This window comes from Pinus tabuliformis, chromosome 6, assembly GCF_031772625.1.
Source record: "Pinus tabuliformis cultivar Carrire ecotype Pingquan chromosome 6, CPIR1, whole genome shotgun sequence".
NCBI lineage: Eukaryota > Viridiplantae > Streptophyta > Pinopsida > Pinales > Pinaceae > Pinus > Pinus tabuliformis.
This window is the reverse complement of record NC_142292.1, coordinates 786,403,863-786,417,793: the sequence shown is the minus strand read 5'-3', so window position 1 is coordinate 786,417,793 and position 13,931 is coordinate 786,403,863.

The window sequence follows — 13,931 nt, the reverse complement described above, 5'->3', positions numbered from 1 at the left end:
GCCCTAAACACGGAATGGAATGGAATGGAATGGAACGGGGACGACACAAGCCCTGCTGTTGTCCCCTACATCTAACACGACTAGGTTTATTTTTATAGAAGAAAGGAAACAGAAGTATAATCAAGCAGGCACGAAACATTGTTCTTGAGGAAATCAATTTGAGAATTGGGAACATCAAAGTCAAATTTTCATCTTAGAAAACAGTACAGATCTTATGCTCAAAAACCTGTGGTATCATTTCGGTTAAGAGAATAGAATGTCGTTAAGAATGTTGTGATAAATGAGAGGAGCGAAAACATTCACAGGTATTCACATCAAGCTAGCTGTGAAATTTCAGTATTGAAAATTCAGCCTTTGAGACTCACACTCCTCATGAATGTCTGGTTTTGAAAAAGATTCTTTAAAAGAAAGAATCGCGACGCCTGAAAACATTCACACTAGCTGTGAAATTTCAGTATTGAAAATTCAGCTTTTGAGACTCACGTTCCTCATGAATGTCTGGTGGGTGAAATCCCGTTTGCTGACCCAAGTTTCCTTGGAAACCTCCAGCAAAACCTTGCAGAGGTGACATTGAATGGGTGAACCTTGCCGGAGGTGACAATAAATAACGGAGCTGTCGGAGTCGGAGTCGAGCCGAGCTGTTCATAGTAATATATGAACATGTATGTTAATTTTTTCATACACTAAAGCAATCATTAGCTTAGTGACTAACCATTAATATTAGTGCAACAGGCTTTGCGTGACGGGTCAGACAGTTACGGCTACTACTAAGCTATTAAAGTGAAACAGGCTTTGCGTGCCGGGTCGGAGAGTTACGAAGGGTAAGTAATTCACAGCGTGAATGGCCACTGGCGTGGATAATTGAACCGTCAAGGAAGAAGTCCGGGAATGATAATAGCAGCGAAACATCTCATGATTGGAATTCTGCGTGCCGTGCAGGGTGTTTATATAGCCCGTTGTTTAATTATTATGTTTTTTTTTAAGTTATGGAAATTTGGTAATATCACCATATATTTTTAAAAAATTAGATTAGTATTTTTATAAATCCAAATAAAAAATTTAGCTATACTAAATTTGTTCCATTTTAAAAAATATGATTCGAATTTCCAACCACTTTTAATCATCTAAACAATTCCTCCGGCTCCATAAACTACTCCGTTTATATGTTACCGTCGTCAAAAAGGTCGAAATCCCCTCACAGGTCGTTCACACTCGGTGATTACAGTGCGTCCATCATTTTCCCGACTATCGATTCCGGTTATAGGAGGGCCACCCGAGTCACAGTCACCCGATTCTACAGTAGGGCTAAGTGCAGTGCCGGTGAGTCGGTGACGGTAGTGCGCCCATCTCAAGAATTTCCCTTGTAACTGAAATTTATATAAGAGTAAAGGGGGAGCTCTGGCATTCATTCGCCGGCTCATCAGTGTATACAACATGAAGGCTGAGCTTTCGGTTTGCAAGAAACAGTAAGTTCTCTTGATCTTCATTGCATTCTGCCGCTGAGAGTTTTGATTTTCTATTTTCATATGCTCTGAGAGGTTGAAAGGGGAATGTTTATGCGGTGAGGTTTTGATTTTCTCATTGAGTCTGCTCTGAAAGGTTGAAAGGCCGAATGCCAGGGGTTTTATCTGCTTTTATGTTGTGAAGCTAGTTCGATTGTTGTTTTCTTAGGGCTTTTCTGTTCCTGCCATTATCTTTATGGTAATTTCAGTAAGGATTACGGATCAGATTTGTGAACTTACAAAATTTTGCTTCTTGATAAAAATAATCCTCGTGTAAATATAACTTTCTGCGAGATTTTTATACCTGCTGGCAGGCATGATATCAGCATTCAGATTTTTTCGTCTGCCTGGCTATTTATACCTGCTTGCAGGCATGATATTAGCATTCAGTATTTTTCGTCTGCCTGGCTATTTATACCTGCCGGCAGGCATGATATTAGCATTCAGATTTTTTTGTCTGCTGGGTTATTATTTGTGTTAAAATATAGGGATGGTCCATAATTTAACATTACAAATTATATTTTAATATTATTTTAATGGGTTTATTTTAAATGATTATGTAATGGTTTACATTTGAATATTTGAATTTTGGAGGGGCATTTTCTCTCTCATAGGACTTATTTCAAATCTCTAGAGGCATCACCGATATATCCGTAGTGTAGGAAGATACCAGCAAAGTGAAAGCAAGTCTCATCGCTAACTTTGGCTTATGGAGTTTTGGTGTTTGGAATCGATTTGCAATAGTCCCATGTGTATTCAAATCTCTAGAGCCATCACCCATATGCCTGTAGTGTAGGAGGATACAAGCAATATGTTGGTGTTTGGAATCGATTTGTAGTAGTCCTACCCGTGTTCAAATCTATGGAGGAATCACCCATATGCCCATAGTGTAGGATGATACAAGCAATATGAAAGCAAATCTCATGGCCAACTCTCATGAGGCATCACCCATATGCACCTAGTGTAGGAGGATGCAAGCAATATGAAAACAAATCCAATCACCAACTCGGGCCTCTGGAGTTTTGGTGTTTGGAATCAATTTTCAGTAGTCCCACACGTGTTCAGTGTTTGGAATCGATTTGCAGTAGTCCCACCCGTGTTCAAATCTCTAGAGGCATCCCCCATATGCTTGTAGAAAGATACAAGCAATATGAAAGCAAGTCCTATCACCAACTCCAGCCTTTGGAGTTTTGGTGTTTGGAATCGATTTGAGTAGTCCTACCACATAACCCATATGTCCATAGTGTAGGAGGATACAAACAATATGAAAGCAAGTCCCATTGATACAAGCAATATGAAAGCACCTCCCATCACCATCCCCAACTCAAGCCTATGGAGTTCCCATAAATACAAGCAATATGAAATCAAGTCCCATCACCATCCCCAACTCTGGCCTGTGGAGTTTTGGTATTTGGAATCGATTTGTAGTAATCCCACAGGTGTTTCGTGAAGGAAAAAGCTAGTGTTGCAAGTTAACAACTCGATTTCCAGGAGGAAGAGGCCAACCAGAAATGCAAGCATGAAGTTTATAACAATTCTGGAGTTTTAGTATTTGGAATCGATTTGCAGTAATCCCACCTGTGTTTCCCGGAAAAAAAAACCCCGCAAATTAACAACTCAATTTCAGAGAGGAAGAAGCCAATGAGAAATACAGACATGGAATTTATAACAATTAACTAAACAAATGTTTCCATTATGAAATCACATATATTTTATTTTAAGATGAGTGTGTAATGCCCTACCAAATTTGAAATTTATAACAATTAAATAAACTTATTCTGTATTATAGTTCAAATGTTTCCATTGTGAGATTACCTATATTTTATTTTATTGTTCAATAGTTCCATAACATCAAGATGTATTGGTTCTCTGTAATGCAGAAAGAAATTCAGGTCCTAACATGAATGTTACCCATACCTGACTTCTTGTAAAGCCAATTTTGTTAGCCAGTATATCGTTATCTGCATCAGTTGGATACGTGAGATATTATATCAGAGAAGCACAGTTTAGCTGGTATTATTCTCAGAATCAAGAGAAGAAACGAAAGGATTAATATACATGATACACTAAGAACATAGTGGATGCTGAAAACGCTCAAACTACCATGCACGAAGAAGAGAAACAGAGGGTTCGGGACGTCCTCTCTGCCTTCGCCAAGGGTGCTGCTCCATCAATCCTAAGTGATGAAATGCGCGCTGTTGTCGTATGCTTCATTCTAGAAATCCCAACCTTGGTGTTTCTCCCCTGCTTGTACCAGGAACAACTGACCCTTTCTCCCCCAACGCCTTGATCGTGACCTGAAGCTGACCCGTAATTGCATCTTTCAAACACCTGAAGTGTCTTGACATGGCTTTCAATGCTAAGGCAGTGTATGGAGCTGCAGCTCCCACCGTTGATACAGATTCGAATGAGCTCGCCACCAAATGCAATTGGTCGCAGTAATTTCTGTATCTTCTGTCAACCTGCATTAGTCCAAGATTACCCTACAATCGAATCCAAAAAGCTGAAACAATAACAGTACATGAGTGGCCCAAACATTCCGCTACAATCTTACAATTACAGTTCAAAGTTGGGCAGCATAATATTTTTTACTTTTTATAGTTGGCGACCATTTTTTAATCACAAACTCGAAATATTATCAGTGAAGTTATACAGAGTTTTGAAACAGATGAGAGCTACGTTGTAATAAACATTCTTACACTGTAGATAGAGAGTAGAGATTGTTCACGTAACACAAATCACATTTGCTATTTTTTATTCAATAGTTATATAATTATAGTGTATAGATCATTGATTATGCTATATTTAGATAGTTATTACAATTGGTGCATAGGAAAATAACTGTTTCTAAAGAAAACAACTATTTTTAGATTAAGGTTTAGGGACTCAAGATAACAACCACACTTGACAAGGAAGCATTACTTCCAACACCCTCCTTTAATGCTTCATTCAAAACATCCAAAAAACATATCAGAATAATAAATAAATTTTTGTCAGAGTTCTCTGATATGGTCATCACATATCCACTTTGAAATCTCAAGGTTTCACTCTTTTCTTCACCACACTTTCAAACTTACCACTTGATCCATTTAAGACATAACCACTTCAGACCTTTACTTTGTAGAATTGAAGTTTCTCGACCTTCTGGAGCGCAACGAGTCACCACACTTTGAAGCTTACCACTTGATCCATTTAAGACATAACCACTTCAGACCTTTACTTTGTAGAATTGAAGTTTCTCGACCTTCTGGAGCGCAACGAGTCAGTGTCGATACTAAATCATCTTATGAAACTGCCACCATCTGTTGAATGCACTGCACTCCGCAACCTTCATCAATTATCTAAGATAACATGATGGGTACATAATGTTTGTAGCATGCAATTCTACAACTTAACTTTATAAAATAACTTGGACTAATGCTCCCTAAACACAACAGGTCACACCAACTCAACCTTATTAATAACTACCTAGTGACTCATACAATGCTCATCACACCAACTCAGCCTTACTAAAAATTACCTGTGAATACTCCCTGTGTCACATTAATTTGTTAAATAATTAGTCTTTTCTTTATAACTCTGCATCATGTGAATTTTACCTAATTAGGCCGATAGGCCTTCCTTTGAAACAAACTTTCGTCGTCCTTTTGTCTCTGTAATTGACACGTGTCTTCCACATTCAGCGGGCATCTGTACACAGAGAGAGATTCCATTTGACATATGTGCGCACCGCCGGACTTCGAGAAGAGTCAGTTTGAATTAAGTATAGAATTTATTGTTTGATAATGCGCTGTGCTCCAGCTGTGATGCAAAACGTTTCATTTCCGAGAACCGCGAAATCAGATGGATGTTTTTGAAGGCAGGGGAAGAATGGCTGCTAAATCCGAAGAATTTGACGCTGTTGATATGGGGGATTGCCGTGGCAGTTTCAGGAGCTATTCTATTTTTTCTTATGGTTGGCCTTCTTATGGTTGGCCTTTTGAATAGGGCCCTACAAAGAAACATAGGGATGTCTGGTACGAGGTCAACAATCAAATTATAAATGCTCTCTTTACCCTGTTGTGCCTTTACGAACACCCAAAGCTTTTTTATCATCTTTCACTTCTCATTAGATGGAAACCAAAGGACATTGTCAAGCTTAGAAAGGTCTACTGCAAAAATGAAAGTTACAAACTTCATGAAAGCGCGCACATTATGGTAGTAGTGCTACTTCTGCAACTGACAATTTTTGGACAGTATGCAGTCTCTTGTCTCAATTGGGTTTATAAGAGATTAGAGCGTCCAGCTATCGCTGTGGATTTGAGCGAAGGCGTTTCAATAGTTGCTGCTGTTGCAGCTGCTCTATATCTAATCCTCAGTCCTCTCAGAAAGGATTACGAAGGTAAACTGATTTGGAGGCTCAAGAAGATCTGACTCAGATAGGTGATAACCCTGTAAATGGTGAATCTACATGTATGCTACTTGAAAAGAAATTCTCTTTCTTCTAAGAGATAGTAAAAGAATGGAACCTAAACCGGAATGGCAGGGAGGTCTATTTGACTGCAGCAGTGATCATCCTGTTGTAGTTTTTTCAACATCTTCTAGGTTCTCTGTTTTTGGGTGGAACATGGAAAGACTAGGATTCAGGAACATGTATATACACAGTGACCTTCATTTTGTTTTGCATGGCCCCTTTTTGCATCTTCACCCTTTCTGCCATGAATATTCATAATGAGGATATTCAGTAAGCTCTTGCTATCACTGGGCTAATTCTTTGCGCTTTTGGGCTTCTTTACGGTGGGTATTAGAGGATCCAAATGCGGAAGAGGTTTGGCCTAGCTGGGAATCGCTGGTGTTGTGGTCAGCCTAATGTGACAGATTTAGTGCAGTGGCTTTTCTGCAGCGTCTGTTCTCTGTGTCAGGGGGTTCGCACCGGAAATTTCTATGAGGTCTATGAAGAGCTTTGTCCTAGAGAATATTTTGGCCAAGATTCACCAAACCAGAGAGATGCTTCAGCCAGATCAGTTCTGAGGCCGCGACTTTGTATCCAGAAAATCCACTATATATTCAACTTTTAGCTTGCAGAGTTACTATGGAACTCTCATTGACTTCATGCTAACAGATTCAAAAGAATTGCTTTATGTAGAGTATTCCAAGCCAGAAGAAACGCAGGGTGCTTTGTCATTGAACAATATGGACGTTGGTGGGCAACGTTTAAATGTTGAGATGACAAAAGTTACAGTGTGCAGGTTTGCTGAGTGTTTGATCTTCACTTTTTGTGTTTATTGTATCCTTTATTATACCCATTCATCTCAAAACCAGTGGTTGTTGGCTTGGTATCACTTATAACTATATACTCCAAACTGCCTTGTACATTTCCAGTACATACCCTATTCAGAAGAGCTTGATGAGGCTGCCATGATGTCTGAGCGACAAGCTCTATTTGCATGCCTTTTACTCTCCAAAAAAATGCCTGGCATATGGTGATTAACTGAAAGGATTCAGTTCAACTTCTTTGTTAGGTGTTTGCATGCAAAGTAAGTTGAAGTCTTCATCAACAGATCTAACTCAAGCAGATGCTCAAATGAACTCCAGCCTTTATGCCTTCTATATATTTCAAAATTATAAAACTTTATCGTGTTCAGTAGCACAGATCAAGCTTACCTTCTATGGTTGGTGTTTGCAACTTTGCATGCATTCATGTTGAATGTGACGTCTTAATAGAAAAAATTCTCTTGTGCAGTTGTCCAGTTCAACTCCTTCTGCTTGCATGCATGTATTGTGACCTTAAACATGCTTAAGCTAAGGCAGTGAGAAAATACACTCCAGTGGTTAGATTGGGACTATATTTTTCTTTTCTTGCACATGCTTAAGCTACATATTTTCCTTTTCTTGCACAAGAGCATAGTATTTGCTTGCTTTATGCCTTATCTTCTTAAGTTTTTTATGAACTTTGAAAATGCAAATTGCAATGGAATCATTGACAGCGGTTCTTTTGAACAGATTGTCTGTCTGAAGCTCCACAATAACTTTTCTCCTAGTACAATACATTTATAGTGGATGTTGAAGACAACCAATTGCTATATCTACATACTATAAATATTTTGAAGATACTTTTACATGGTAACTTCATTTTGTATGCCTTTTCTTTCTTTTCTGAGCCTTCGTTGCTTGACTTTTCTTGTTTTGAAATTAGAGTTTTTTTGTTGGAAGAACAACGATTATAAATAGGTGCACTGATGACTATAAATATACAATGAAACCAGCTATTCATATGATCAAAACATTTTGAAATGGTCTATTTGTCATTCCCAATATAGCAACTAACAAGAAAAACGTGCTGCCTGGTTAACGTGTTAGGATAAATGATCAATGGTTAATTGAAGCATGTCTGGATAAGTCAAGACATTTGCTTATTAATACTTAATGCTGATTTTGGTATTCAAGATCGTTTATTGATCACAGTCACATTTTGAGACGCTGAAATCTCTTAAAGCACAAATACATCTTTTAGCATTTTCGTTGGCAGCTGAACGAACTGCTTGTAGGCTGCAATGTCAGTCATATATTCTACCCTCCCAAGAGTTCATCTATCTTGACCATCTTTACCAGTGAAGAGCCACTGTAAGCTGCAAGCTTCTGGTTTTGGCCGAGTTGGTTTATGTAAGCTGCAAGCTTCTGGTTTTGGCTGAGTTGGTTTAAGTAGGCAAACTACAAAGTTTCCACACAATTGAGTACATTTGTTGCTGCATAGTTAGTATTTAGATTTCATGTCCCCCCTTGGAGCAGGTGGCTACCCACGAACTCACTTCTTTTCAAAACAAAACAGTTGTATCGCTATGTAAGTGCAAAATCTTTTTCTGATTGGTGTTATCCCAGAAGAAGAAATTTAGAAATGTTGATGCATATGCTTTAGTCAGATAACCCAGTGTGCTTGCTTGCATACTCATAAATATTTTGTTTATGGTGACAATTTAGAAATGTTGATGCATATGCTTTAGTCAGATAAACCAGTGTGCTTGCTTGCATACTCATAAATATTTTGTTTATGGTGACAATTTAGAAATGTTGATGCATATGCTTTAGTCAGATAAACTAGTGTGCTTGCTTGCATACTCATAAATATTTTTTTTAAGGTGAAGTCACCATAAGCAAGTTGATGCATCAACTTGTGGCATCTTATTAGCTAATGAACTATTTATGCCAAGGCTATAAGGGTGCTAGAAAATCATCCTTATTTGTCTCTGTATGAGTGTCTCTGCCATCCTTTTTTTATTGAACCTTGTGCAAGGTATGAACTGATGTCAGTGACTAAACTAATTTGTGGTTGCAAAAATTCTACATTAGTCTTTAGAAAAATACAAGTATTAGGCTATTTTCGGAATTTAAGTCTCAACGGTCTTGCCTATTTAAGGGTGCTCCTGACTAAGCAGTAACCCCTTTTTGTTAAATAGAAGGGTCTATGCTGATGCTTCATCTTTGCAGAAACCTTGTTTGTATGGGTATACTAGTCTGGAAATGATTACAATGAGGGGTTACCTTTACTCAATGAAGGTTCACATGTTTCACTTCTAGCTTCCTCCTCAGGAGGCATGCATTTATGGATGGATATGCATGAGTACTTTGCCAACTTGAAATGCTGGAGACTAAGCTTAAACAGATTTGAGATTCTTTCTTGCAATTATCCGGCACCAACATTTCTTTACTTCATCATTTTTCTTCCTTAATTTGGTGTTCTTGCAGTAGCTGGTTGCAATGGCTAATTTGTTCCTCTTATTATTTTTCTTGTATGCCAATTAAACAAATTGTTTTATCCAATTGGCAGGAAGTGTATGTGACTCACACCTGGTCATTCAAGTATATCCTAAGCACAAGCATTGAATTGCTTTTGGAAAATATGGTAATGCCACCGGGAAATATAATTATAATTAGTGTACCAAAGCATTAAAAAGCAATCTCGGATGGAAATATAAAATTTAAATTTGCCAATACATATGGTATATCGCATACATATCTACAAATATTATCCTCAGACCAATTTTCCAATTTTTATACCATTTTTCCAATTTAAAAAATCTATCGGCCTCTCTTTGCACTTTTTAGGACAATTGCTAGTATAATAACAACTTTAACTTACACGAACGAATAAAACTAAATAGACAAGACCACAATATTTTATTACTTCTTCTTATCTAAAATGAATGACACCAATTTTGGGTAGCTATTTGGCATGTTATACTCTTCTCCCTTCCCTTTTTCATCCTCCTATTCAACAGGTCCAACGATTATGATCTCTGCATATATTTCTTCTTTTAAATAATATAGATCTCTGATTATGCAGCAAATTCATATTCATGGCTACTGCTGCACTTCATTTACAGTTACAACTTTGTAATGCAACCTCTTATTCTGCGATTCGAATCATACCGAGAGTAAGAAAATCCCATTCAGACATGCCTTTGGAGTGGAAGACAAGCCCATAATTCGCCGAGTGATGTGCTGCCAAACTAAGATTTTAATTAAAGTAATATTTGAAGACGGCTTGAAAGCGCAGTTCTATCCTCTGGCCGCACCAAATCTGTTGACTTGAGTGAGGCAGTGGGGGCGCTCATCCAGGTCTCTAGATTGCTCATCTTGACGTGTTATGCCACATGGGCTTCAACTCCACCGTTTCGGCTGACTCCTTGCGGAGACTTTTGTGTGCCCAGATCTGACCTCCACATGAGATCGTGGCAGTGTTCTAATTTCCATTGCCATTGACGAGCTTCCATGAGAAGCGGAATTACCCTGCACGAAACTCTCCGCCGCAACAAGTTTGACTAGGGTTCCAAGTGGAACCGTGATGTCCTGTTCCACGCTGGCATTGTGGATGGCCTTAAAATCCTGTTTAGATCAGTTGCGTGCAGCAAAATTGCCCAGATATTTAACCGCCAGACAACCCAATAACAAACCACCAATCAACTTTCAATACCCGTTGAACAGTTCAGGTTGCGATGGAAACAGTCAGTCCGCGAACCAATCAAACACGGACTGTTATATGAATGGCCTGAACAACATGTAAGAACGAAGACACGATGAATCAAGATGCGAAGATGCCCATGTCACAGCATCACCGGGCACCAAAAGTTAATAAAAACAGGGCAATGACTCAGCAGCGCCAACAGAAACAAGAATCTTCCTCTTTCACTCAAAACTTGCGGGGCAGAGGAATCTTTTGAGAGTTGGCTCACAACAATCACTCCACACAACACAATCTCCAGCCTTACACATAGGGAAATCATACACTTTAAAGAAACAAAATTCACCACCAACAAAAAAAAATCAATTTTCACACACTTATGCTAATATTTGTAAAAAAATAATAAAGCTTAGGATCTCTCACATATTTTTGGGTTTCCTTTGAGGAAGTCAAGTCAGTACTAATTCTAATACTTCCATAAAAATTGAGATCGATAGATAGTAGAGTGATGGTCTACACAATATAAATCACATTTTGTTGAAAAATCTTTGACGAAAATCACATAGAAAAATTTTTGTCCACGCGTTTCGAACCAGCCAGTGTGATTCATCGTCAAGACAAGTTGAATGAGCAGATCTTACTAAGCACATTAAATAGATAGGGTAGAGAATCCCATGACTTAACGGTTAACAACCAACAGCTAGAATTGACTGGATAACGGCTAGATTGACTCGGGTCAATTAATATATATATATATATATATATATATATATATATATATATATTTTCTTCATTTTATTATTTTAATTAATTTTAATTTTTTTTTTTAAATTATTATTATTTTTTTGGTTCTTAATATTAAAATTAAAATATATTTTTTTTCTCGGCAACACTAATTAATCTATATTATTATATACAGGTAAACATTACTTCCAAAAAAGACTGGCTGCTCAGGACCAACTGTGGCTCCTTGGGCGGTTCTATCAGACTCATAATTCTGCCTCGAAGGGCAATATTTCCAGTTCAGAACGATACACATGACACGGTGATATTCCAATGTAGCACCAAAACGGCCCACGCAGGGGCATCCCACAAAAGACTCATGACCCAGAAAGACTATAATAGCCACGAGCATAACCCAAAGCAGGAAGACTAGAGTAGACGCTAACATGACTCAGAACATAAAGGAAACAAACAAACACATAAGACGTGAACCAGATATCAACCGAGACCCCGTACCCGACCTGAAAGAAGACAGCAAATGCGCGGGAGTGCCGATGGGGGTTACTCCCCTGGTTTCTCTTCAAGTATTCTGCACCATCCTTGTCCCTCTGGGATACCCTCCCATAATGCCATGGGATCTTGCGCGGGGGCTGGCAGCTCTTGCTCTCGAGTTCGGGAGGGGGCTTGCTGAGGCTCCCTTTCTGTATTACCCTCTGCATTCGATGGCTCCCCCAATGGGTGCTTCCCCCTATTGTCCTCTGGACGTACCTCAGCAGGGACCATTGACGATCCTTCCTCATTCTCTCCAGGAATTTTGGTGAACAGCACTGAGATATGTGCATTAATTCCCGCATTGTCCCTGGAGCTGCCCAGTGTAAAAATGACAGAGCCAAACGCTGGGAGCATGGGCACGCCTCCAGAAGCTCCAGAAGTTTTAATTCTAATATGCTTGAGGTCCGCTGCGTGCTCACTAATCCTTTGATTAATGGAGCGACCAGTCTCACCAATATAGGGGGCCCCATAAGAGCAAGGAATAATATAAACTCCTTTCATGTCCTTGGGGTCGATGGGATCCTTAACTGATCTTAGGGATTTACGAATGGTGTTAAGAGGTCTAAACGTGGCGGGGATATTATGCCTTTTAAGAACCCTCGCAATCTTATCCGTAATTCCCTGAACATATGGAAGAAGGACACCAGGAATTCATTCATTAGGCCCCCTTCTCGTTAACGAACTCTTAGTTGCTCTGAGGAAAGCCTTTTGTCCCAAGTGTCTGCTATAACCATTCTCGACAAAGACACTAAGGAGATGGGATTTCTCCTCCTCTAAGCTCTTTTCATCAGAGATCCTCAAGGCACGAGTTGCAAGGGTGTTGAGAACCCCCAATTTCTGGGCCGGGAAATGGTGGGAACTAGCATGAAGATACTGCTCCGTATGAGTTTTCTTGCGAAACACTCGGTGGGAGAGAGAACCATCCTCATTCTTCGAGATAAGAATATCAAGGAAAGGGAGGCAACCATCAACTTCTTGTTCCTTAGTGAACTGAATGGCTGAGGATTGACTATTAAGATGATCAAAAAAGAGATCTAACTCCTCCTGGCCATGAGGCCAAATGACATTGGTGTCATCAACAAACCTTTTCCAAAGTTTGGGAAGGAGACGGGCTGAGCTCAGAGCCTTAGATTCAAAATCCTCCATAAAAAGATTAGCAACAATAGGGGAGGGGTGAGCCCATGGCAACCCCACAAGTTTGCTCAAAGAACTCACCTTCAAAACTGAACTTCTTCTAGTTTAACGTATGGTGTTACAGAGATTTTATATGTATATTTATATTCTGAATCATAAGAATTCCACTGTATATAGTTAATTATCTTCTGGATCATAGATAATGAACTACATACAGTGGACTTCAAGTCTCTTCGTGCAATAACACGTACCTAATTGCTCTCCGTGCAATAAGATATACCCAATCCCATTGAGAAATATCACTCAAACTGTAAATTGCTTCAGTAGAAATGATCTCGTTTACGTGTTATAAGAACCAACTTAGAGTCATGGATTTTCATTCTTTCTGTCTCTATATTAACCCTAGCGAAGTTTGGAGGGATTAATTTATAACATGGTTATATGACCTAGGAAGTCTTTTGTTATCTCACCTCATCTAGCACGGATACAAGTTTTTCTTTGCGTCTCTGGAGTTCAAATCGGTCTCCCGAATAGAAGGGCCGATTCATCATCCCAGTCCCAGTTTTTGCACTGGTATATTTTTCCCACTGGAAAAAAAAACTTCTCATTTATATTAATAAAAAAGATAATACATTTGCATAGTATTCTAGTCTTCTTTTCTGTTAGTGGTATTATCCCAGTCAAATAAGCTTCTAGTACTTGAATTTCCAGGAATAGCATTGACCTCACTACTGATTTTTGGTTGGGAATAGTTGATGCAGGAGCATCCGACTGAAAAGGCGACAATTAGGAAATGGCTTTTTTATTTTTGCTGGAAAGAAAGAAAAACATTTTGAATTCAGTTTTATTTTTGTTTTATTTAAATTAAGGCTTACACAGCTAGTGTTCTTTAAAAATTAAGCAAGCAAGTAAAGATAGGATTAGTTAAGAGCATGTTTAAAGAAACTGTTAGACAACTGAAAGGTAACTGAGGAATAGTTCCTCAACTGTAAGAAACTGCTAGTAAGGCATTGAAAAAGAAAAACTAGAGCCTCATGGAAGGGGCTGCCATCCAGAGAGAAGAGAGGATATAGAATTTGTAA